This window comes from Leuciscus leuciscus (genome assembly GCF_965113295.1).
Source record: "Leuciscus leuciscus genome assembly, chromosome: 20".
Lineage (NCBI taxonomy): Eukaryota > Metazoa > Chordata > Actinopteri > Cypriniformes > Leuciscidae > Leuciscus > Leuciscus leuciscus.
The window spans coordinates 26977910-27002144 of NC_138744.1; the positions used below are offsets into that span (position 1 = coordinate 26977910).

The 24235-nt window shown below is 35.8% G+C and overlaps 1 protein-coding gene and 2 long non-coding RNA genes across 12 annotated transcripts in view; 1 reads left to right on the forward strand and 2 right to left on the reverse strand.

Moving 5' to 3' along the window:
- Positions 1-24235, forward strand: part of cobl (cordon-bleu WH2 repeat protein) — a 129283-nt gene that overhangs the window by 67104 nt on the left and 37944 nt on the right. The gene's annotated exons all lie outside the window — the stretch shown is intronic.
- Positions 2258-4697, reverse strand: LOC309484240. Of its 3 annotated transcripts, XR_014200766.1 has the most exons (6): positions 4651-4697; positions 4492-4557; positions 4326-4370; positions 4170-4234; positions 3544-3635; positions 2258-2868 (listed from the first exon to the last, which is right to left on the reverse strand). It is a non-coding gene; the product is annotated as an uncharacterized lncRNA (long non-coding RNA). The 3 variants fall into 3 exon arrangements; XR_014200767.1 differs by lacking the exon at positions 4651-4697 and having other exon boundaries at positions 4492-4644; XR_014200768.1 differs by lacking the exon at positions 4651-4697 and having other exon boundaries at positions 4326-4644.
- LOC309484280 lies at positions 10229-24230 on the reverse strand. The gene is made up of 3 exons (XR_014200815.1): positions 19817-24230; positions 14714-15566; positions 10229-12611 (listed from the first exon to the last, which is right to left on the reverse strand). It is a non-coding gene; the product is annotated as an uncharacterized lncRNA (long non-coding RNA).

Here is a 24235-nt window from a genome sequence, read left to right on the forward strand (position 1 = left end):
CAAATAAAAAGGCGTCATACTTCAGTCGAGTCCCAAAATACACGTATAGGCTAAATCAGCGTCTTCACAGCAAGGGAAATGTTTGGAATAACAAGTAGGACTGTGTGTGGCACAGCTTGCCCTTCATATTGTACAACAGACCAATTAAATTATGCAGAATAACTTTTTATATGTTTGGTTGACTGTGTTTCATTTTGATAATGAACAGTCTGCGATATGAAGCAACGCCAGAACTGATATACTATGTTGTGTGAGAGCGCACTTGGATTTGTTCCACTGCTGGGAAATAACTTAATACTTTGTTATTTAGTCATACAGATAATATGACATCATCCGAAACAGTAAAATGTATATTTTTATTTGTGTACATTCAAAATGACTACAAAATATCATGCCATTGAAAAATAAATAAAACAACATGATGCGCTGCTTTAGCGCGTCTCGGTCTCTTTAGATCTTTCTGGCGCTCACCAAAAATGAACCAAAATACAGAGAATAGCCATCTTGGCGCGCCTACTTTTGAAAGTCAACATTTAGATTATTTAACATTAAATGCATTATATATGCCTGAGTCACTTTGGAATAAATCAGAGCGTATTTCATGATAAAACGTGACTTAGCCTATACAGTCGAGAAAATAGGCAAATTCAGACCAACTGCTGGTCTACACAGAGAGAAAGCCCTGTCTAAGCTCTTCTGTTGTGCCGAGCCATTCGTTAGTCTAGTTGTTTGATGAGAAAATTAAATGTAGCCTATAGTTGCATTACACGTGTTTTGTAAGCTCCGTGCAACTGCTGCAGCGGACTATTATTACTAGAATATTAGAAGAAATCTAATACTCAAGCTGTTTTCTCATTTTTCTACTCTTAATATGAAATAAAAAAACGACTGAACGAAAGATACACGGATTCTCTTGAACCACCACCGCGTTTGCGGCAGAAAACTACTGCAGTGCAGCCAAAATGCTCTGTTCGACTTATCTGAGATCCTTTACTCTTCCCTGTGGATGACCTGTGACCTACTTTCTGTAAGATCTGAATTTTTGAACTTGAATTTTTGAACTTGAATTTTAGAAAACTGAATTTGAAGTTCCGAATTTCTTCATCTTGAAAACTTGAATCTGTATTTTTTTAAACTGAATATTTGCACTATACGAATTCAGAACAAAAAAACTAGCTGTTTGAAAATACATGTCTATAAAATTCAGCCATAAAAACATTTCAATTTGTTAAATTTCAAACGTTCAATATTCATTTAAAACAAATCAAATTCAGAACTATTTAAACTACCACCTAAAATTCAATTTAGTTAGATTACACTTGCAAATAATTCAAATTTACACAATTCAAATTCAAATCATTTTGTCATATTATAAGCTCCATAGAATATTTGTTTTCAGTTTGAATCCGATCATTTAAAAGTACACACTTAAATGTGTATAAAGGTATATGGCTCATAAATGTGTGAGAAGTATTCGCTGAGTTTTGTTTCAGTTTATAGACGTGCTCAAGAAAAAAAAGTTCACCGCGACGGAGAGGCAGAACGCACACCCTGTTTATTTTCTTTATTTTACAAAAGCACAATGTTTTGATTTGATTGTAAGTGGACACATACAAAAGTAGAAATATCACAGATTCTTTTTTTATATTTCTTTTTTCTGTATAACCATTAAAGGACGGAGTAATTTAAGTTTATTGTACTACAATGTGAAGAAAATCCAGCAAAACGCGGGGGCGCGTTTTCCGACCTCACTCAAAAAAATGACTCTTTGGTTGAACATGATTTAATCATGGACAGTGGTTCCACGTGATTGATTCAAGTTATTCGAGCACGACTGAATCAGGTTATTTGGACAAGACTGAATCAAGTTATTTGGACATGATTAAATCAAGTTATTTGGACACGGCTGAATCAGGTTATTTGGACAAGACTGAATCAAGTTATTTGGACATGATTAAATCAAGTTATTTGGACGAGTCTAATTTTAATTGAGTTTACTCACTTCGCTTAAGTTTATCCAACATGAAGTATTTGGGTTGAGATAACATGGTTCCATCATGTGGAACCACTGTCCATGCTTCAATCATGTTCAGCCAAAGAGTTATTTATTTGTGTCTATTTAATAGACACACAGAGTTAAAATAACATACAATCAACCTAAATATAGCTTTTCTTTTAATACATACGATGTTGGCAGTCTAAAGATGGTACTGATTGCATCACTAGCAATCCCATTGGAGATGGTAACTCACCCATAAACACCTACATATAAGAAAGTTGTTTAAAATACCAACATAATAGAATATTAAACATTAACAAGTCTCCCTATTTTCTCATCTTGCTTACATTTTTCTTATCAAAGAACACTGGTACAAAGCAATTACGACAGACCAGGAGGATATTCTTATTTAGTATTTATTGAGATACAACATTTACTTCACAAAACATTCTCAGGCATAAAACAAAATCAGTGGGCTTTATAGTAAAAAAAATATATATATAACATTAAAACAATATTATCAGACTTTTTCACCAAATAAGTGAAAACTGCACAAACAAGGAAATATGCTTGTTTAAAATGTGTAAATATAAAATAATATTATACTAATAAAATAACTGAAACAGACTGGACCATTTTTAAGTAAAATGTTTCCTCTAGATTCAACAGCACTTTATGAATAAACTTTGAGAAGTTAGTGTTCTCTAAATAAGGGCATAAATAAGTGCAAAAAACAGCAGCAGTGCACTGACCAAGACTTGGTAGACATCACCACCTCATCTTCAATCAAAACATCCAGTGAGTTTAAAGACAATGTTCCTCCTCACCAGCAATGATGGTGACTGCTGCACCTGGTCAAACTCCTTTTTCTAAATGCATTGAAAGAAAAAAAAGAATTTATTCAGTAGGGTTTGTGCCCATTTAAAACCCTGTAGTACTTTAAACAACACGTCTTCCAGTTTGTCAGAAGGATTTTATTGGGAAAAAATGTCAGGGGTTTATCGGTTGAATGTTCTAGAGCATAAAAAAAAAAATCATTAATAACATGTAATTTGGCATCAGTCGGTTCTTTATTACAAAGTAGAAAGTAAAGTGGTACTTAAAAGGGATAGTTCACCCCAAAATGAAAATTCTGTCATCATGTACTCACTATCACATCATACCAAACACAAGAATCTTGTTCAGCTTTGGAACAAATAATTTTTATTTTTTATTTTTTTATGTCATGGACCATCCATCAAAAGTCTATAGACAATCAATATTTAGCTTCAATAAGTACATAAAGATATAGCTAATCCATATGAATAAAGCAGTTTTATACAAGCCTTCCAATGGATAAAATATGACAAAAAGTATGAAATATACTATTTATTTATTTTTCTTAAGATTAACAAAATTATGGTTTTGGAACATGAGGGTGAGTAAATCATGACAATTTTCATTTTATTTTTAGGTGCACTATCCAAGTCATACATTTATTCTAATGACATACTGATTTATGCTAAAAGGGTAAAGTATTCCTAAGTAAATATAATGTGTCCTACCTTGTGTGTCTTCAAATCATCAGCTGACTCTTCCTTTGAGATAGTAGACATGTCAGGATCGTAGTTCTAATGACATCAATGCCATTTTTGCACTTGAAGGCAAATCACAAAATTATGGTAATGTAACACAATTAAGCAACATTTATTGAGTTTATTTTTATGATTCATAAGACAACTTTCAACGACTGTCTTATGCTTATATTCAACAGATAGCTGAACAGATTCAAAAATGGTCAAATTCATGGTTTTCTCTATGGGAGTTGTAAAATGAGACCATGAAAAAAAAAAAACACACATTGTACTGTACTGGTTACAGTCAGTATTTTTATACAACTTTAAAATGTGTGTGGTTCTGAAAGACACAAATAACAAATATGAATAACTAAAAATGATTAGCCATACATACCATTCTAGCAACCAAAGGCTTAAATACCCATTATTGATATTATTATTATTAACAATATTCAGTAACCAATAATAATTGTCATTAATGCTTTAAAAATGCACTGAACCATCAACCACACAAGACAACATTGTTATAATATCTTTGATCGATGCCATGAAAATGAACAGAGTGCAAAGATAGATGATTAAACTAACAAACATGTGCAAACTTAGACACATACCTTTTCGTTTGATGTTTAATTCTGTTATGGCGCGGTGATCTCTTTCAGGCATAACATCGTGGATTCTGTCATAAATTCATCTGTATCAGTCGACATAATAAAGCAGTTGTTAAAATGGTTTCTAATCAGACTGATGCAAATGGACGAAAAAGTTACCTGTTTGTTTGCCGTTTAATTCAGTTGATGGCGCGGTCATCTAGGCTTAAAATAGTGCAATCAGGCCATAAATACATAACGTTCAATCAATATAACAAAACTGTTGGCTAATATTTTTTCTAACAACACTGATGCAAATGGATAGATGAGTTAAGTTAACAGTTACCTGTTCGTGTGCTGTTTAATACAGTTTATGGCGCGGCCATCTCATTTAGGCTTACAATCGTGCATTCTGTCAAAATAACACATTAGTATCAACCGACATCATAAAACAGTTTGATAATATTGTTTCTAATAACAGTGATGGAAATGGATGAACACGTACCTGATTGTTTTAAGCTTATATTCCAGTTAATGGCGTGGCGATCTATTAGAGACATGCGCAGCATTAACGTATTTTACGAATGTTGCCGCCAGCAAATTGCGTCACAACAAATTTCCGCTTCCTTTAGGTTGAGAATGTGGTTTGTTTTCAGGCTGTTTTGACATTCAGTCCCGGCTGACTTTATAAAAACACACATTTTATATGTGTGATTGACTTTTACTAAACATTATTTGTATCAGTCTGATTTAACAGCAATTTAAGACAAATAACAAACCTAAAAACACCAATAACATTTAATTGCACTTCTATAATTATAATCAAGCTATAAATTAATAAACAAAAATATTTAAAATAAATTATAAATATTATGTAAGTTATTATATATATTTTTTTAATCAGTCAACAGTTTGACTGAGCTAAGTGATTGAAACATGTACTTTTAAAATGAAAACTTTATGTTAAACCAACGAGTGACAGTTTTAAGTCAGTTTAACATGACACAATCATGTTGAAATGAAAAATAGCCAAAATGGCATTATTTCAACATGAATTGTTCAGGTAAAGTGAACAAAACTGAAAAATCATTTTTTTGAGTGCTCAGAGGGTTAATGTAAAACAGAAATACAATACCACTCCATAACAGTATATATTCTGCCACTCCATAACAGTTCTCTTTTAACAAGATTTTTGTAGTCGCTGTCGCGTTTGTCATATAGTTCTTTATTCCGACACCAACGAGACCAGCAGCTCTACATTCATCTTGCCTTGCATCTTCCTCGTCATTTCTTCCCGGCAGTGTCTGTCTATGGGCAGTGTAGACGCTACTTTTTTATAAAGGGCATTTTTTTTCCTGATCTTATTAAATATATGTTTCATCTTTCATTTTAAATAAAAAAATTTTATCAATAAATTTACTTACAACATTAAGACACTATAGGTGTTACGGTAAGCAGACTTAAGAGAGGAAGATGGATGGTGACAGGGTGTTTATTTATGATATAAAGGTGTAGTGATGAGGTAAGCAAGTAAGTGAGAGTCCAAAGGGTGAACTTGAGGGAGACGCTGGAGACAGGGAGATAGTCTGCTGTGATGAAAAACGAGACCAGACAGTGAGCTGGGGTGAAGAAGAGTGTGTATATGTAGAGGCAGTGATGATGAGGTGCAGGTGTGAGTGAGTGATTGGAAATGTGCAGCTGGGGACCTGGATGGATGCTGGGAAGTGTAGTGAAGAGGATGGTCACTAGGCTGATCTGTGACAGAAGCCCCCCCCTCCCAAAAGGAAGCCTGGAGGCTGACGAGGGCAGGGCCTATATGGAGCAGGAAGCCTCCAGGGCGGTGCTGGTACAGGCGGCCAGGGCGGAGCCGGCAGCTCAGGAGACCCGTGCAGAGCCGGCAGTTCAGGAGACCAGGATGGAGCAGGCAGTTTGGGAGACCAGTTCAGAGCCAGCAGTTCGGGTATATGGATGAGGCTCTGGAAGGGTGGCCTCGACGGGACGAGACTCTGAAAGGGCGGTCTCGACGGGACAAGGCTCTAGAAGGGCGGCGGGGATGCTGGGAAGTGTAGTGAAGAGGATGGTAACTAGGCTGATCTGTGACAATAGGGCTGTTACTAATCAAATTAAATAATTTACACTGAAAAATTACAACTGCATTAAATAATGTTATGATATTGTTTTAAATCTTTTTTTAAAATATACAAATAGGCCTGTCACGATAACACATTTTTGTTGGGCGACAAATTTTTTTTTACTTGTTCATAAGTTTTCGATTTGATTCAAGAATGATTTTTTCAAATTCAGAATGATTCGCAGCGATTTACATACAAATTCTATGTGATTTGATTAATGATTCGAGTCTGCATTTTTATATGCATTCATAGGCTTATTTGAATGCTTCCCCCAATGTGTCTTAGTCAGGGTCCAAAGCGACACAGTGACCTTCAGGAGACCTTGAGAGTGCGGGCAAAAACACAAACTTTTGTCCATTTTTTATTTTAGTTCATAGTTTTAGTTCTTAATCATGCTACAAAACTTTATTTTAACAGCCTATACAAATTGGCTAGGTTTGTTCATGTCAACTATTGTGTAGGATAGTGTTAATGGCTACATAACCTTATTAAAGTGTTCCAGGTACATTACAGTGACATTACATTGTATGCTTCCATGGTGAGACTAACCTAGAATATCATTCACTTTCCCAACTAATGCTAAACTAACTTTTCTTCATGGAATAGTAAGAAAAGCCTTCTTTGTTCTCTTTACTCTGACTTTCCTTTTATGATGATTCTGAAAGAAAACACGCCAGGTGTCTACTGTTGCTATAGCAACGAATGCAACTTTAATGCGCATCTGATTGATATATATACCGCACACTCTTATTTCAGTGTTGTTAATGTTGTAGTTATTTGTGTAGCAGTTTCCTTCGTACATTTAGTTTTACAATATTAAGTTAAATTTCCTTTATCATTCATCGGAACTGTGCATATGCATTTTAGACACTTACATTATGCGTCTGTTCCATTCATGCAATAAAGGTGTGCCCTTGAATAAACGGTTTTGCTTCAATTGCTCGGGTAATGTCACTGGTATGACCAATTTCTGTTAAACTACAGTATTTCATCTTATAGAAAGTAACGGTGAAGTTTCCATGCAATGAGAGTGTTTTATTTCAGCAGTAGTGACCACGAAATGACTTGGCAGCTTTATCGATGGTCATTATCAATGACTGCGCACAACATCTCCATTAATTCGCGTATGTACTGTAGTAATTTTAATGTTTATATATATTTTAAATCACTGAATTGCTATTGTATCACAATTAATTCGATTTTTAGCCTCTAAAATTGATTATTGACCGAAATCAACGATTTACGATTCAAAAATACATCTCAAGATCGATGCATGTGCATCGTCAGGATTTGTAATTGATGCATCGAGAAAATGAGTGCATCGTTACACTTAATACTTAGTAGTCAGATGTCCATATGAACAAAGGCACAGATGCCTCAATCATATCAAGAATGAGGCAGTTGTTTATGAATGGGTCATTTTATCTTTGACTTAACCGCTTCAGAACGCTGAATCATTCAGTAATGAAACACGGCAGTGAGTGTTGAAAGTGCACTATGGTAGTGTTGTGAGATGCACTATGGTTCTGCTGTGATCTTAGTTCGAAACAGTTAATATTGCATCTAAAATGTAAATGACTTAATATTAACTACTTGTTTGAACTTTTGTATGAAATCAGTGTCACATTTTCAATTGTGATGGTATTCAGGAAAACAGCACTCTTGGTCGTGGGATGTTGCTTAACTGTGTCATCTGTTATAAATATAAAAACGAATGGAGATACATTATGTAATATCCACTATCAATCGCCACTTACACTTAATGTAATAAAATCAGAATCATTCTCTCGTTTTTGTGATTCCCTAGTTATTTTTTGTAATTGCCGTTTTAATCAGGCTACTTGTTCGGTCGCACAAGTAAAATTCTCTTTCACTTGCCCCTTCAAAAAATCCACTTGTCCCGGACAAGCAGACAAGCCTTAATGTAAATAAAGTTGTCAAGTTAAAATAAAAGTGGTACATACAGCTCTTGCACAAGTCTAAGCCATGCAATAGCTGTTTCAGACTCACTGACTCCATTATCCAGTATAGCAGCAATTGTTACTTTGTGGTTGTTAAAGTGTTTGTTGTGGTTTTAGCTCATTGCTTTGAGGTTGTTCTGGATGGTTGCTTAGTAGATAATCCAAAAATACCTATAACTTTCTATGGGAACTTGAGCTTCTAGCAGCAGCTGCAGTGACACAATTTCCATTGTTAATTCTTGAAATTCTTTACCATTACAGTGACTAGAAATGTGCCATCATTTCCTAAGTTAACCTGTAAAACAGTTACGCTATAATGGTCTACCTATCCTAGGGTTTTTCAATGGCTAATGTCGACATCTAGAGAGAACAATATAAAATACTCAAATATGCTATATATAACTTTTGGTCAAACTAAATAGCTTTTAAATCTTGTGAAGTAAAAAGACTGATTTGTGTTATTTTCTTTTTAGCTCCTTTTCCGTCTGTGAAGGAGAGCCTGCATATATATATATATATATATATATATATATATATATATATATATATATATATATATATATTAGGGATGGGCATTCGATTACATTTTCTTAGTCGATCGTCGGGAGAATTAACGATCGACTATCGATTAATCATTAATATTTTTATATTGAAATTCATTATTTCTTTAACTTTTTATAAATTAAAAATGCAATGAAAATACAAAAATACAGTTTGTTTGTCCTCGATGAGATCTTTATTACAAGAAGATCAACTTGTGGCAGTGAAACTGGACGTTCGGTAGACTTGAAGATTCCTGCGGTGCTCTAAACCAGCGGAACCTGCAGCTGCGAGCCGGCGTTCTTAAACAGAGACCCATGGCCACTTCATCCGTTTTCTGTGATCGGATAGCTACCCGGTCGTGAAAAGACCAAATCTAAATGCCCTCCGAAACGCATTCGAGACGGATTTAAATCCGATCGCTCAAACCACTTTATACTTTATATCTGAGATGCATTCCAGACGAAACTGGACAAGAGTAAATGCATCTGGTTGTTGAAACCACATATGTAAATTTGACTTATCCCAAAAATGATAAGAAATAAACGTGTGAGAGCGTGCTATATGTCATGTTATGTCCAGATATGACGACGCTACTTCAACACGCATCACCACAGATGAGCATCTATTCATCAAGCCAACGTGCAAACTATCGCAAATCAAAGTGAAAGTCATTCATCAACACACAATCATCTTCATTAAAAGTAAAGAACCGAAATGATCTTACCAGGGCTGTTGCCGCAATATCTTGTTGCGGTCTTTGATTTAGAAATTTCCGCTGATGATCAATAAAATGCAGCTCATATCAGTTGCTTTCGATGACGTGCAACAATTTAAATATGCATATAGCGCGGGAATTCAAGATCGGATTTATATCCGTTTTGCAAAAACACATTTATGTGACCAGGTGTAAATGGAATCGTTTTGATAAATCAGATAGCTATCCGATCTGAGAAAACGCATGAAGTTCCCATAGAACTTCTGCACCAGTCTACTGATTTCTGTTGAGAAAGATAAGCATGTTGACATGATCTGGGATCAGACGCGACCGCAACCTGATGACAGCCAGTCCAGCCGCCGAAAACACCCGCTCTGAGGGGACTGACGTTGCCGGGATGCGCAGGTACCTCCGCGCTAAAATTAATTCCATTGCTTCAAGACTCACACTACGCAACGCAACCTGCATTAGTTTAATCGATAACAAATAAACGTGATCGACGAAATTCTTAACGATCAATTATCGATCGTCGATTAATCATGCCCATCCCTAATATATATATTTTTTTATTTTTTTATTTTTTTTTAAGAATAAGACGATAAATGAGTCATTTGCCTTTCAATTTAAATAGTCTTACTACATATATATAATATATATATATATATATATATATATATATATATATATATATATATATATATATATATATAAAGATTATTCAGTTGTAGAAAATAGTTAGCATGTACTTTTGTTGGAATATGTCCCTTGCATGAGGATGGAGGAGGTCTGTTTCACAAAGTAAAAGGTGATTGCAGTCGTTGATACCTTCTGGCTATTGTCACACCCTTTGGATTATTCTGCATAGACAACTGTATGTTGCAGTTACACACTGGAGAAGTCTAGAAAGACCACAAAGTGTTTTATTTTTTCCACATCCCTCCTCCTTCCCAAACAGACCTGACTGTTGGCCCTGTAACTCTGACTGACACGCTGGTCTCTTAGATGTGTTTTCTTGGCTTTTCTCAGTGGTGGCTGAATTTATGACTGATTAGGAAACACTGTGGAGATCTAAATGTGTCCTGGAATAGGGCGATAAAAATAAAACGGTCACAACAAAGAAGTGTGGCACTGATGCGAGACCACACGGTTTACAGCACAACTCTCTTTTTCTATGTTGTAAGGAGGGAGACATTGTGTTTTGTGTAAATGACTCCTTTTGCCAAAGCAAACCTCTTTATGGATGTTTGTTTAGGTTTACTTTGAGGATTAAGTGTATGTTTAGTGTAAGAATACTTGTTCTCTGCATCTTAGTTTTTATTTTAATAAAAAAAAGAATATTTAATTTTCCGATATTTTTGTTGCTTTTTGTGTGAGAAGAGAAATTTCTTTAAAGTCAAGAATTGTAAAAACAATTTAAAAAAAAACTTGATTTACACAAATGCTGACAACAGTAATCTTCATGTCACATTGTTTTTTAGTTTTTTTTTATAATTTTTTATGTAAGAACAATCTGTTGATTGCCAAAAAAAATATTTTTTTATCTAAAAAAAACAAACATCAGTAACCAGAACTAGAAATAGAAACCAAGTGACCATCAAAAGGACAATCTAAAAGATGAAAATGTAAAATGCAAAAAGGTTTGTGTGAGGGAAATATTTAGGAGTAAGAGATTAAAATATCATTAGCTCAGTATAAAAACAATAAAAGTCAGTAGATTGAAAACAAACGTGTGTGTGTGTGTGTGTGTGTGTGTGTGTGTGTGTGTGTGTGTGTGTGTGTGTGTGTGTGTGTGTGTGTGATGAACTGTGTGTGGTCCCACCATGAAAACGGGTTAAATTAAATATTCCAGCTCATGACCAGGGTACAGGCCAGAGTAATTAAATAGTTCAGGGTTTAGCAGACCTCTCAAAAATCATCACAGGCCCCACATTCCTCAGGATTAAGAGGGGAGAAACCTGGGGTTTGATATTCAGTATCTCAATATATAACTTAATAATTAATGTATGTGAGAGGCCATGGAAAGATGCAGAGAGAGATTACAGGAGATTGTGGAAAATTACCACAGGTTTATTTGCTACAAAAGTAATAACAAAATATTAAATTCATAAATGTAGTGACATCACTATATATATATCAGCGAGTGGTTTCTCTTTTTTTTTGTGCTGTTTTATTAACATTGATGACACAAACAGCAGTAGTTATATTATGCTGCTGTCACTTTAAGGCCGAATGCACTGATCCAATTTACTGTTACAAATAGTTGAGCGTTTTCCTGCTCAACTGTTTGTGGTCACTTAAGACAAAACCAAATGTTTATGAGGATATTGTGAATTTTTTTTTTTGTATTTGTCCATTTAACTTCAAGAAAGAGAACTCAACCCAGTATTCACTCATTGTATGAGAGGTGGCTTTCATTGCGTGAGCTTTGGGTGTGTGCGCAGCACAGAAAACAGCGCGTGAGTCCCGGATTGAGTTCTTTCATGTCTTCTTGCATTTGAATGGTTTAAAATCATTAAAATGCACACACAGGAATTAATAAGATTTCTAAGATTCTTGAGAATTAATAAGATAAATAATCGAAATGTGCGTATCTTATCAAATCCACGGTTCTTGGAAATTTTGGAACCGTTTCTGAATACCCAACCTTACTAAAGACTGGAGTAATTGCAACTGAAAATTCAGCTTTGCCATCAGAGGAATACATGTGATTCCTTCATTATCATATTAATATTTCTTAATATTGATGTTTTAACAATTGCTTTTCTTTATGTAGCCTTATGTAGCTTTACCTGTTTTTTTTACTTATAGCGATCACGAACTGTTGATACAGATCCATCCTCGAGTAACAACCAGAGTAACAACCAGAGTAAATGAAGACTGCTATGTTCATTCTTCTATAGCACTTTTATGTTTTTAATCAGACATCAAGGAAGGGGAACAAGATTATTTTGGGTGATAGAGAATCTTGCACAATACCAGTGTAAAGTTCCATGCCGGCTAGTGTTGGTCTAGCTGGTGAAACAGCATGATGATCTTCATCTAAACTGTTGAAGATAGTGAAGCTGATCAACCAGCATAGTCTGGTGCAGTTAGTTAAGCAGGGAAATCTTGCTGGCTAAGCTAGTTAACCCTCTGAGGTCTGAGCTGTTTTCTGGGCCATGGAGGTGTTCTGACATGCTCTGACATTTGTGTTTTTTTCTGTTACTAGTGACATTTTCATGGCTAAAGTCTGATTACACTGTATTCAGCACAAACTCTGCTACAATAATATATCAGCAGCATGTATGTAAAAGTTTGTAGTTTTGAGATAATGACATTTATGCGTGGTTTGTGAAAATACAAAAAAAAATTCTCACTGAAATAAGGCCATGAAACCCATACTGATTATTTCTTCACAAGACTTTTGAAAATTGTATGACATAGCCTAGAATATTTGCTCCAAAACTATGTGAAAATCACCCTGACTGCTCATTCAGATAAGACAATATATTGATTTAAAATTTCTAAGACGTGTTTTGTGTGACAAAGCCATATGCGAAAAGGCGTGATCATCTCATGAATATGTAAGGCTTTAACACCTGAGAAAGACAAAGACACTCCCCTAACTGCCCTATTAGGAGCGATCAGGCCCTGTCATTCAGAGCAACCTTGCACAAAGAATGAGGAGATTTTAAAAAGAATGGCTTTTAGATTGTTTGGATTTATTTACAGCACAATCCAAAAATACAAATGACATAAGAGCACATTGAAAACAATGATCCAAAGACAGAGACCTTTGTGCCATTCCTAAAAACATTGTACATACCTTTAATTTCCAAGGTGTTTGATTTTCACTTTACCATGTTCATGTACAGAGACTCATGTGAATGTTGAAGTCAGCAGGACTCAGTTGCATCTGGTCCCTGAAAGAAAAAAAAAAAGAAAAAAACTGTGAACATAATGATATCAAGAGAAACTACAGGGCTGCACGATTTCGGGAATAGATTTTAGATTTTTCTGGTTAAAATTTCTTTTTAAAATTCACAGAATACACACACACACACACGTTTCCAACAATATATAATGAACACCAGGTTTGTTGTGCCTTGTAGGCATAGGCTACGCAGTGCTGCATAAAATAATAATAACAATAAATTAAATCTTCCAAAAGATTTCAAGAACAACTACGCTAGAGAAAAATATATTGATTATCATATGTTACTTCAAATGTTTCCATTCGTTATGATGATATGATATGAGATAATAGTAAAAACATAAAGCCTAATGTTTGGTGCATTTTTCCTTTCAAACGCAATCGCGCTCCAAAATATGATACATTAAAACCCACAGCGCGCTCCAAAATATGATACTCAAACCCACAGCGCGCTCCAAAATATGATACATTCAAACGCCATCGCTCCAAAATATTAAACATTATGGTTATACATATCTATGTTTGAGCAGATATCCACAAACAGTATTTATCAGGAAACACGGGTCTAAATAGTATAATATTCACCATATACAGTATCTAGCAACAGTTCAACTGCAATGTGAAGTTTATGCAACAATACCATAAACTAATAAGTAAGAATTTCTTACCTTACATCTTTCTTGTCTTCAAATCGGGTTCTTCTTCTTCTGAGTTAAATCCAATGTAAGATCAGACGTGTCTTCCAAACTCGACGAAAAGCAGAGACTTGTGAAGTGTTTTGGTGTTTTGTGTTTGAGGTAACGAGGGCGTTCGCGTCCCATGTGGAGATTTGCATGTGAATCTCTTTTGCGCGAGTGGGCGTGTCGAATTAAAAAGTAATTAGCAAGCGTTTGAGATACTGGACATCCTGTTGGTTTTATACAAATTACTTAAACAGAGAATATTTGTTTTCAGTTTGAATCCGATCATTTAAAAGTACACACTTAAATGTTTATAAAGGTAAATGGCTCATAAATGTGTGAGAAGTATTCGTTGAGTTTTGTTTCAGTTTATAGACGTGCTCAAGAAAAAAAAGTTCACCGCGACGGAGAGGCAGAACGCACACCCTGTTTATTTTCTTTATTTTACAAAAGCACAATGTTTTGATTTGATTGTAAGTGGACACGTATACAAAAGTAGAAATATCACAGATTATTTTTTTATATTTCTTTTTTCTGTATAACCATAAATGACGGAGTAATTTAAGTTTATGTTGCTGCTATGTGAAAAAAAATCCAGCAAAACGCGGGGGCGCGTTTCTCGACCTCAGAGGGTTAAAGGCATACGTTTCCCCCAAAAAAACCTGATTGTGATTGCATACATGCATGTGCATGAATGAATAAGAACAACCTAGAGCACGCTGTGTTGCTGTGTGTTTGCCATTCTGAGCACAATGTAGGGGAAAGGTGAAGCAGTGCTCAGTGTTACGGAGGGAGCAGGAAGATGAATGATCAGCCAGCCTGCTGTGAAATGTAACCCAACTGCTCTGTGTGAGTGCGGTTAGACCCTGGCCTTCATAGCCTGTAATTAAGCACTCCTTCCATCCCTTCTCTCATCCGCTTTACATTAAAACTTTAACATGCCGGAGGAGTGAAATCATACATTGTGCTGCTCGGTTGTAGATTAAAGGTCAGAGGTTAAGTGTGTGGTGCACACACAGATTTAAAGCCCCATGAGGATCTATGTATTATGTACATCATGCAACATATGATGGCTTAGACTTGATTTTTATTTAACTAGGCCTACAGTGATTCTGTGTACTTTTTGAAACCATTTCTGCATTTGTACTGAATTGAAAATGAATTGAAATATAGTTTAAATGTCTTTGACTCCCGCAACTATGCACTATGCAGAACTGATTTGAAAATGCCTTTTTTGCTCTTTAATCTAAAGAGCATCAAAGGTTTCTAATTACAAAGCAATTTTGATGCGTTGACCACTGCATTTTCAGGCTGCAACTGAAGAGATTGACAGCTTCAGTCATTAAGGTAGCGCTCTTTGCTCACTTTTTGAATATATAATCTAGGAGTAGGTGAAAAGACCAAAATCTTATATCATGATACAAGTGATTTTTTTTTTCTTTTTTTTTTTGTTAACAATATATATCACAATATAGTGCTTTTTGCTTTAACCCTCTGGGGTCTGAGGGGTTTTTGGGGTCCTTGAGATGTTCTGACATGCCCTGACATTTGTGTTTTTTTCAGTTGCTTATAAACATATTAATGGCAAAGGTATAATTACACTCTATTTAGCACAAACAGAGCTACCATAATATGTGAGAAACATGCATGTACATGTTTGTATTTTTGAGAGAATAATGTTTATGCATGGTTATTGAAAAAACTAAAAACTAAAGTTTCTGAAATAAGGCCACACAACACATACTAAATATGTGTCAATAAGACTTTTGACTAATGGATGTCGTTGCCTAGAGTTTTTTCTTCAAAATGATGTGAAAATCATCCTACCTAATCATTCACATAACACAATACATTGATTTAAATCTTGTAAAACACTTTTTATTTGTAAAGGCAATATGCGCAAGGGGCGTCACCGATTCAACACCATCATGCATATTTAGTGATTCACACCTGAGGAGACAATGGGGCCCGCATACTTAATGAGCCATTCATTCAGGTGTGTCACCTATAGCCACAAGAAAGAATGCAAGAGCAATATATACATATATACATATATATATTCTACCAAATTGGTTCACAGTTGGAAGCATGTCAATTTATTTTATTTTTTTATTTATTTTTTTACAAATTGTGCTTGCAAATTGTATAATATCCAAGGAAAACATGTCTAGTAATTGTGCAGTTAATTCTCATACTGTATTTTCAGTTTTGGATTATGTATCCTCTCCCCAAATTTGTCAATAATAAAACACAATAAAATTTTTTTAAAGAAAAGGCTTATATTTACCTTTTAAAATTTGTTTACATCTACCTTGTAAATATTTTTTTTTTATTAACCCTCTGGGGACCAAAAACGCGCCCGCGCGTTTTGCTCGTTTTTTTTTTTAGCAATGAAAAATAAACACAAAATGCTCTGTTAATTTTGATCTTTCATTTTCGTGTAATACATCAATCGATCCTGTTCAGTTTCTATTTTTTTTCTGTATACTCACAATAAAAATAAAGTGTTTTGCTTTTTGACAAATAAAGAAAAACTAACATGATGCTATTTCTGCCTTCTCTCTGCCAGTAAACTCCCATTTGAAACGCGTTCGAAAATTATCTATAACTCCGCGAAAATTCAGTCAAACAGGGAAACAGACCCACGGGCATGAAGCTTGAGATCGCAGCTTTTAAATGAAGTAATTTATATAAAAAACAAATATTATCAGCTTCTGTAATCTGTATAAAAAGAGAGCGACTCCAGTCGAGCTCATTACGAGATGATTCACAGTAATTTGACCACGCCCCGGAGAGCGCGTGCTATTCAAACGCAAATTCTGAGAACCATTTCAGTCTGTGAAACGCCCCCACATCAGCTGTAAACAAAGAGGCATAATATAGCCTACCTTATGGAGAAAATTTTCCGTGCTGATATGAGGAGCAGATCCCGCTGAGGAGTGAGGTAGGCTAAGTTATCCTTTCTCAAGTGTTAATGTGGAATAACGTTATGGAATAACGTTAGTGTAGGCCTATGTAAACAAAAAGATGAATCGCGTTTCTATAATATGAATCGCGTTTCTGTGAGATGAATGAAGGGTACATATTTGTAAAGACTGTTTAGCCTAAATATGAATCGCGTTTCTGTGAGATGAATGAAGGGTACATATTTGTAAAGACTGTTTAGCCTAAATATGAATCGCGTTTCTGTGAGATGAATGAAGGGTACATATTTGTAAAGACTGTTTACCCTAAATATGAATCGCGTTTCTGTGAGATGAATGAAGGGTACATATTTGTAAAGACTGTTTAGCCTAAATATGAATCGCGTTTCTGTGAGATGAATGAAGGGTACATAATTGTAAAGACTGTTTAGCCTAAATATGAATCGCGTTTCTGTGAGATGAATGAAGGGTACATATTTGTAAAGACTGTTTAGCCTAAATATGAATCGCGTTTCTGTGAGATGAATGAAGGGTACATATTTGTAAAGACTGTTTAGCCTAAATATGAATCGCGCGTCTGTGTGTGAATAAACTGCTTTGCTAGAGCCTACTGAGATGAGTAAAAATCGACTGAAATATGTTGAAATAAAATGTATTTGTATAAGCAACGTATTAAACTGCAAATTAACATTTATAGGCTATGCCCTAATATTTCATAAAAACAACGTTACAGTCAGGCGAAGTATGAAAGACAATATTTTGTTGACTAGATTTGGGTACAGTTTTTACTGTAGAATATACTGTCACATCAAATAAGCTTTTCTGCTCATATATATAAAATACTATTTTGTCAAAAATAAAGTCATAGACTAAGATGTTCCAATGTTGGCTATATTCAAACTAATGAATACATATGATAAAATGTAGGCCTATAATCTTTTTTTTTTTTTTTACAAAGAAAGAGTACTTTTTTTGCAGAAATATTGCTGAAATTGTAATTATTGTTGTAATTGTAACCTTTTTAATAAAATAGCAAAACATATTTACAAGATAGATGTAAGCAAAATCTTAAATGGTCAATATAAGTCTTCTTCTAAATATATAGGCTATTTTGTCCTTGCATTGTGGCTCAGTCAGTGTCACACCTGAATGAATGGCTAATTATGCAGAGTCATTATGCAGAGTGGGTGGGACTGGGTAATCTAAGGTGTAAACTACTCCTCCCCCTCGCATATTGGCTTTCCAAGCAAAACCTGTTTTACACCATTTAAATCAATGTATTTTTTTTTGTGAACGATAAAGCAAGACTATTTTCACATAATTTTGAAGCTAGAACTCCAAGAGAAAACATCCATTAGTCAAAAGTCTTGTGGGCACATATTTTGTATGAGTTTTGTGGTCTTATTTCAGCAACTTTCATTTTTATTTTTTTAAATAACCACGCATAAACATTATTCTCTTAAAAATACAAACATCTACATACATGTTGCTCGCATATTATGGTAGGCCTGTTTGTGCTATATAGAGTGAATTTACACCTTTGCCATTAACATGTTTATAAATAACTGAAAAAAGCACAAATGTCAGAGCATGTCAGAACATCTCAAGGGCCCCAAAAACAGCTTGGTCCCCAGAGGGTTAAAAAGGTTACAATTACAACAACAATTGAAGTGTAATCTTTCTTTGTAAAAACTAAAGTATACATTTTATCATACATATTTCAAAGTTAAGGATTCATTACTTCGAATATAGCCTACATTGACAAAACATACTATATTTAACATATTAGCAAAAATTGGCAAACAAAAGCTTATTTGAGGTGGCAGATATTTTACAGTAAAAATGTGTAATCTATCCAAAACTAATCAACGAAATGTTGTCTTTCATATGTCTGTAACATCAGTCTTTCGTTTTTATTATAAGGAATATAAATGTTAATTTGCAGTTTAATACGTTGCTTATACAAATACATTTTATTTCAACATATTTCAGCCGATTTTTACTCAGTATAGCAAAATAGTTTGCTAAAAGCAGATTATTCATTCACACACAGAAACGCAATTCAAATTTAAACCGTCTTTTTGCGAGTTGTGGTAAACAGCGCATCTCTGCCGTTCATTCATTCACACAGAAACGCGATTTACTTGAGAATGAAAAAAAACGTACTACAGTATTCCATCCGTTGCTCCTCGAAATACCCGCACTTCTGAGGTACATTTTCCATTATTATTATTCCTCACAGCGCTGCGAGACAGTGTAAACAATGATCTGAATAAACTTGATGTGTTTTCTCGAGCTGATATGTGGGCGTTTGTATGGGATCGTCTCAGTCATTTGCGTTTGAATAGCGCGCGCTCTCCGTGGGCGGGGCAGATTAAAACGTAATGAGCTGAGATGAGAACGACTGACATCTCTCTCTTTTCATAAAGATTACATAAACAGAATTTTTTTTTTAAATAAAAATTACTTCATTTAAAAGAAGAGAATTCAAGCTTCATGCCTGTGTGTCTGTATGCCTGTTTGACTGAGTATTCTCTGAGTTATGGTTCATTTTCGGACGCGTTTCAGAATGGACTTCACTGACAGAGAGAAGGCAGAACTCGCATCATGTTTATTTTTCTTTATTTGGCGAAAAGCACAACACTTTGTTTTTATTATGAGTATACACAAAAATAATACACATTTAACAGAATCGATTGATTTATGAAACTTGTTTGTAATATCAAAGTCAACAGAGCAAAATTAATCTCTTTTGAACTGATAAAAAAAAAAGCGAGCTGGTATCGCCGGCGATACCGCCGACCCCAGGGGGTTAAAGGCCACCTATTATGCCCCTTTTCACAAGATGAAAAAAAAAGTCTCTGATGTCCCCAGAGTGGGTATGTGAAGTTTTAGCTCAAAATACCCAACAGATAATTTTTTACAGCATTAATTATCTCTTTTTGGGGCTGAGAAAAACGCGCCGTTTTAGTGTGTGTCTCTTTAAATGCAACTGAGCTGCTGCTGCCGGCACAGAGGGCGGAGCCTCACAAGCTCCTCTCAGTAGCGGTGTTCATTTCAACCCAGAGTCGGACAATTATGCCCACAGAGCCAGATAATATATGCTGTATGGAGATAGAACAGGTATAGTTTAGTTCAATTACGGTTATAACTTATTTGTCATCTGCTTTTATCCACTATTAATACAAGCCTGCTGTAGCGTACCGAATGATGGCCACAAATATACTGATGAGTTTAATGAAGTTTATTGTACAGCACACAAAAGATGAAGCGTCAGTTTTACTCCAGACAATCACTGTAAGAGCTGAGTAAACACAGTATAAGAAGTGCGCATTAAAGTCTTATCCATAAACTCGCTCTCTCTCTTTCATTATCATCAAACATACACAGCGAAGTACACAAAACACAAGAAAGAACATAGAGTTTTAAAACAAAGCTATACAGAGCTACAAACGCAATTCACTCAGGCAGACAGGAAACCGCTGTGCAACAGTGAATACAGGCCGTCCGGAAACAACTGTAAACAATGAGTGTTCTGTCCGGAAACAATGTGTGTTCACAAGAGGTCACTTGCTCTAAAGCATTTATTAATCTTAGTTCATGTTTATAATTTACTTATGTGTTCTGTCACATATGCTACTGAGGTTCACCAAAGAATTGTTGGGTTCACAGAACAAGCATCTATTAAACTGCTGCAATTGATTTGAAGTCGGAACATGAATAGTTACAAAAGGGAGGCAATTGTTAAACAAATGCTAAAACAGTCAATGTTGACCCATTTCTTTTGTCCTTAACACACATGTAGATGTGTGAATGTCATGTAGTTTTTCTCACCCCTGACTCACATTTGTGCATGCATGTACCCAGGAACATTCCTCCTAGGCTTGTTCATTTCCAACATACTGTAGCTTGTTTTAGATTTCTTGGTTCATACATGGAATTGTACTGGAATACGCTCTTTGCACGAACGCTGCTGATGTATTTCCTGTAGAATCTCAGCCAGCATTTTTACTTCTGCATAGCGCGTTCTATAGCAAAGTGTACTAGCGGCAAAACTTTCATAAAATTACTTTTCTCAAAAACGGAGACAACGATTTTAGAAACCGATTCGCTAGTCGGATTTCGCATGATATGAGAGAATACTCACCCTCAAAGTTGTCGATGAATAATAATTTAAATTTAAATATAATTTAAAGCCCTTCTCTTTCTTACTCTTAGGTGTTACAGCTAACTGCCTCACAATATTGTTAACATCATTCATGTTAACCGCTGGAAGTTCTTGTAAACAGCGAGTGTAATTTCCCATTATCTCCACCTAATGCAAAAACTGCTTACGACGCAGCACCGGATGTAACTGGGCGGGCTGAGACAAAATGCGGAAGCGATCATGCATAGAGCCTATTAAGTCTTTTATGCTGACTGCTGGTGTCTCGACATGCCAAAGCAAGCTGATTCATGAACAGTACTGCACTTTTTTTAAACAGAAATTACTATGTTTGCAGCTATTTGATTCTTAAATACTAGTGTGAATTTTTGTATTTCCTTACCAACTTGTAGCACTCTATAAAGCTGTGCTTACCAATCAATACAATGCAAGCTGATTTTTAAAAAAGGCAGAAAATTTCCCCTTTTAAAGGGGGAGAGGCTTCTTTTTACTATCTATAATGTTTTGTCTTTAAAAATCGAGTTTATTTTATTTGTTTTTCCCATTCTGACAATGTTCTGATTTTGCCAGAAATCTGATTACATCTGCGCTGCAGGGGCTGTGATTCACCCTTCATGATATAGATTTACATCATTGAGCTGAGAGGAACTTGTTGTACTAATGTCATGTTTTAAGTTAAAACTCTGTTCAACCTTTATTCTACTTACTATATCTTGTTCTCTGATCTAAAATTGACCCCAAAGGAACTTTACATCCTTCTATTATATCTCTTCCATCTCTGGGCAAGTTGCTTGTCTTTTGTTTACTTTCAGTTTACATTTGCAACTCATGAAGCATTTTTTGCCTTCTATATTAGTGGGGCTTGTTAATGGAAGCTGATCAGACTTGGAGGGACTCAAGTCATATACAGAGACCAAAATATTGTTGCCCATTTTTACACCTGGAATTTACATTGGATTTTATTTTAGTATCATTATATTTCACTTACATAGCTGAATGTGGATAACAAAAAATGCATTTGCATTTATACACTTGGGGTCACATGATCCTTCAAAAATCATGATAAAATGCTAAAATTTCTTATCAATGTTGAAAACGTCTCAGGTTACTCATGTATCCATGGTTAGGAGATGCTGCGTCCCCTAGGGGTCACTATGGGGAATGTCTCCGGCATGACAGGTGTCTGAAGCTTGAGTCTAAACAAACAATGAACTTGACATTGGCGGGCGGCATCCTATGACGTCACCACTGGTGCGACCGTGAGTATAAAAGGGCACCTGTGAAATACGTCATCCACTTCTTTTCTGAAGGAGATGTGTGCAGGAATACCAAAAGCATGGCAAAGGGACGCAGCGTTTCAGGTCTTCTGTTCAGGAAGCTAGCAGCCTGACAAAATAATGGGCAGAGTTCAGAGGAGCGGTGGACTCTAATAGACCGACTCTCTATAATTGATCTGAGTCTAGTTCAAGAGCAGTGACCAAGTAGGCTCACAGAGAGCCTAACAACTTAGACCCAGGCTGAGGCCTTATGATAACGACTCTTTCTAGAGTCCTTCCTTTCCAGAAAAGAAAAAGCTCCTTGCCTGTCTATTGTAGTCAGTCTTTCGTATGCATCATACCTAGGGCATCCCACTTCTTAGGAGAGTCAACAGCATTCCACCCAAATGCGCGTCCCACATCCCTTGAGAATAGGGACGGCACGAACGGAGCTTTTCATTGACAAATCCTCGCAATGCGCACAAACGCGCAAGCTCCTCACACATGTACAAACAAACAGTCTCCTGAAGTCAAGAAAGAGGATGATGTATTTCACAGGTGACCTTTTATACTCAGTCGCACCAGTGGTGACGTCATAGGCTGCTGCCTGCCAGTGTCAAGTTCATTGTCGTGTTTAGACTCATGCTTTAGACACCTGTCATGCCGGAGGCATTCCCCATAGCGACCCCTTGGGGATGCAGCGCAACAGTTTTTTTATTAAAGGGATACTTCAGGATTTAGCATTAAGCTTTGTATTAGTAGAAAACCTGTAGTATTTTCGAATTACCATGCTTTCTACCCTCATATCCCCCTGAGATGAGAGATTTATGCATTTTTTGTCTGGAAAAAATCCTCAGATGACGCAAAAATCATCCAGAGGCTAAAGGCTACAGCCAGTAGTAGGGGCTGTCCTGCATGTTTTCAACCCGCCCATAGGAGGTGGGATCTCACTCACAGAATGTACACATAGTATCAGCCATCTTTCTTTGGAAGCTAAGCTAGCAGGCTCTTGTTCTGTGGAGAAAGCTGAGTAGTAGGGGTTACCATCCTCTTTTTCCCGGACATGTCCGGCCGTCGAGATCGTCCAAAATGTCCGGGATTCGGCTTTTGCTTTCTGCAGTCGCCATTCATTGTTTACATGCACACCTTTTGTTTCAATCTAACTGAATTCATTCCGATTGGTGAATCTGAATGTAGTGTTTACATGAACGCTAAACAAGTGATCGGTTGATGTGCTTTTTAACATTGCTAAGAAAATTCCTGCTCCTCCGTGAGAGATACGAGACCGGTGCGTCTCAGTAATCACGCCACTCGTCCTGCTCGCCACAGTAAACATAATGAATAGCGACTGTAGAACGCAAAAGCTGAATCCCGGACATTTTGGGCGATCTCGAAATCCCGGGCAAACTCGTCACGGAGTCTCACTAGTAGCCTAGCCTTGTTGTTTTCAACTGCGCTCTCTTACCGGTAGGCGTGGCTTGGGAGTGGCCTCCTAGGGCAGCGAAGCAAGTGCATTCTGGGAGTTGTTGTCTTTCATCCACATAAGCCAAAAATACATTTTCTGGCTTTTCTCAGTCTAGAAAGCTCCAAATTAAAAAATAATTTCACATTTCTTCTACATAAATGATCTATTTTAAATACACATTCATCTTTCCAGAGGTGAAGTATCCCTTTAATAGAAAGAGCAACATTTATTTGAAATTTATTTTTTTAACAACAAAAAACAACTTAACTGTCACATTTGATCAATTTAATCCATCCTTGCTGAATAAAAAAAAACATTTACATTTGTCTTTTGCCC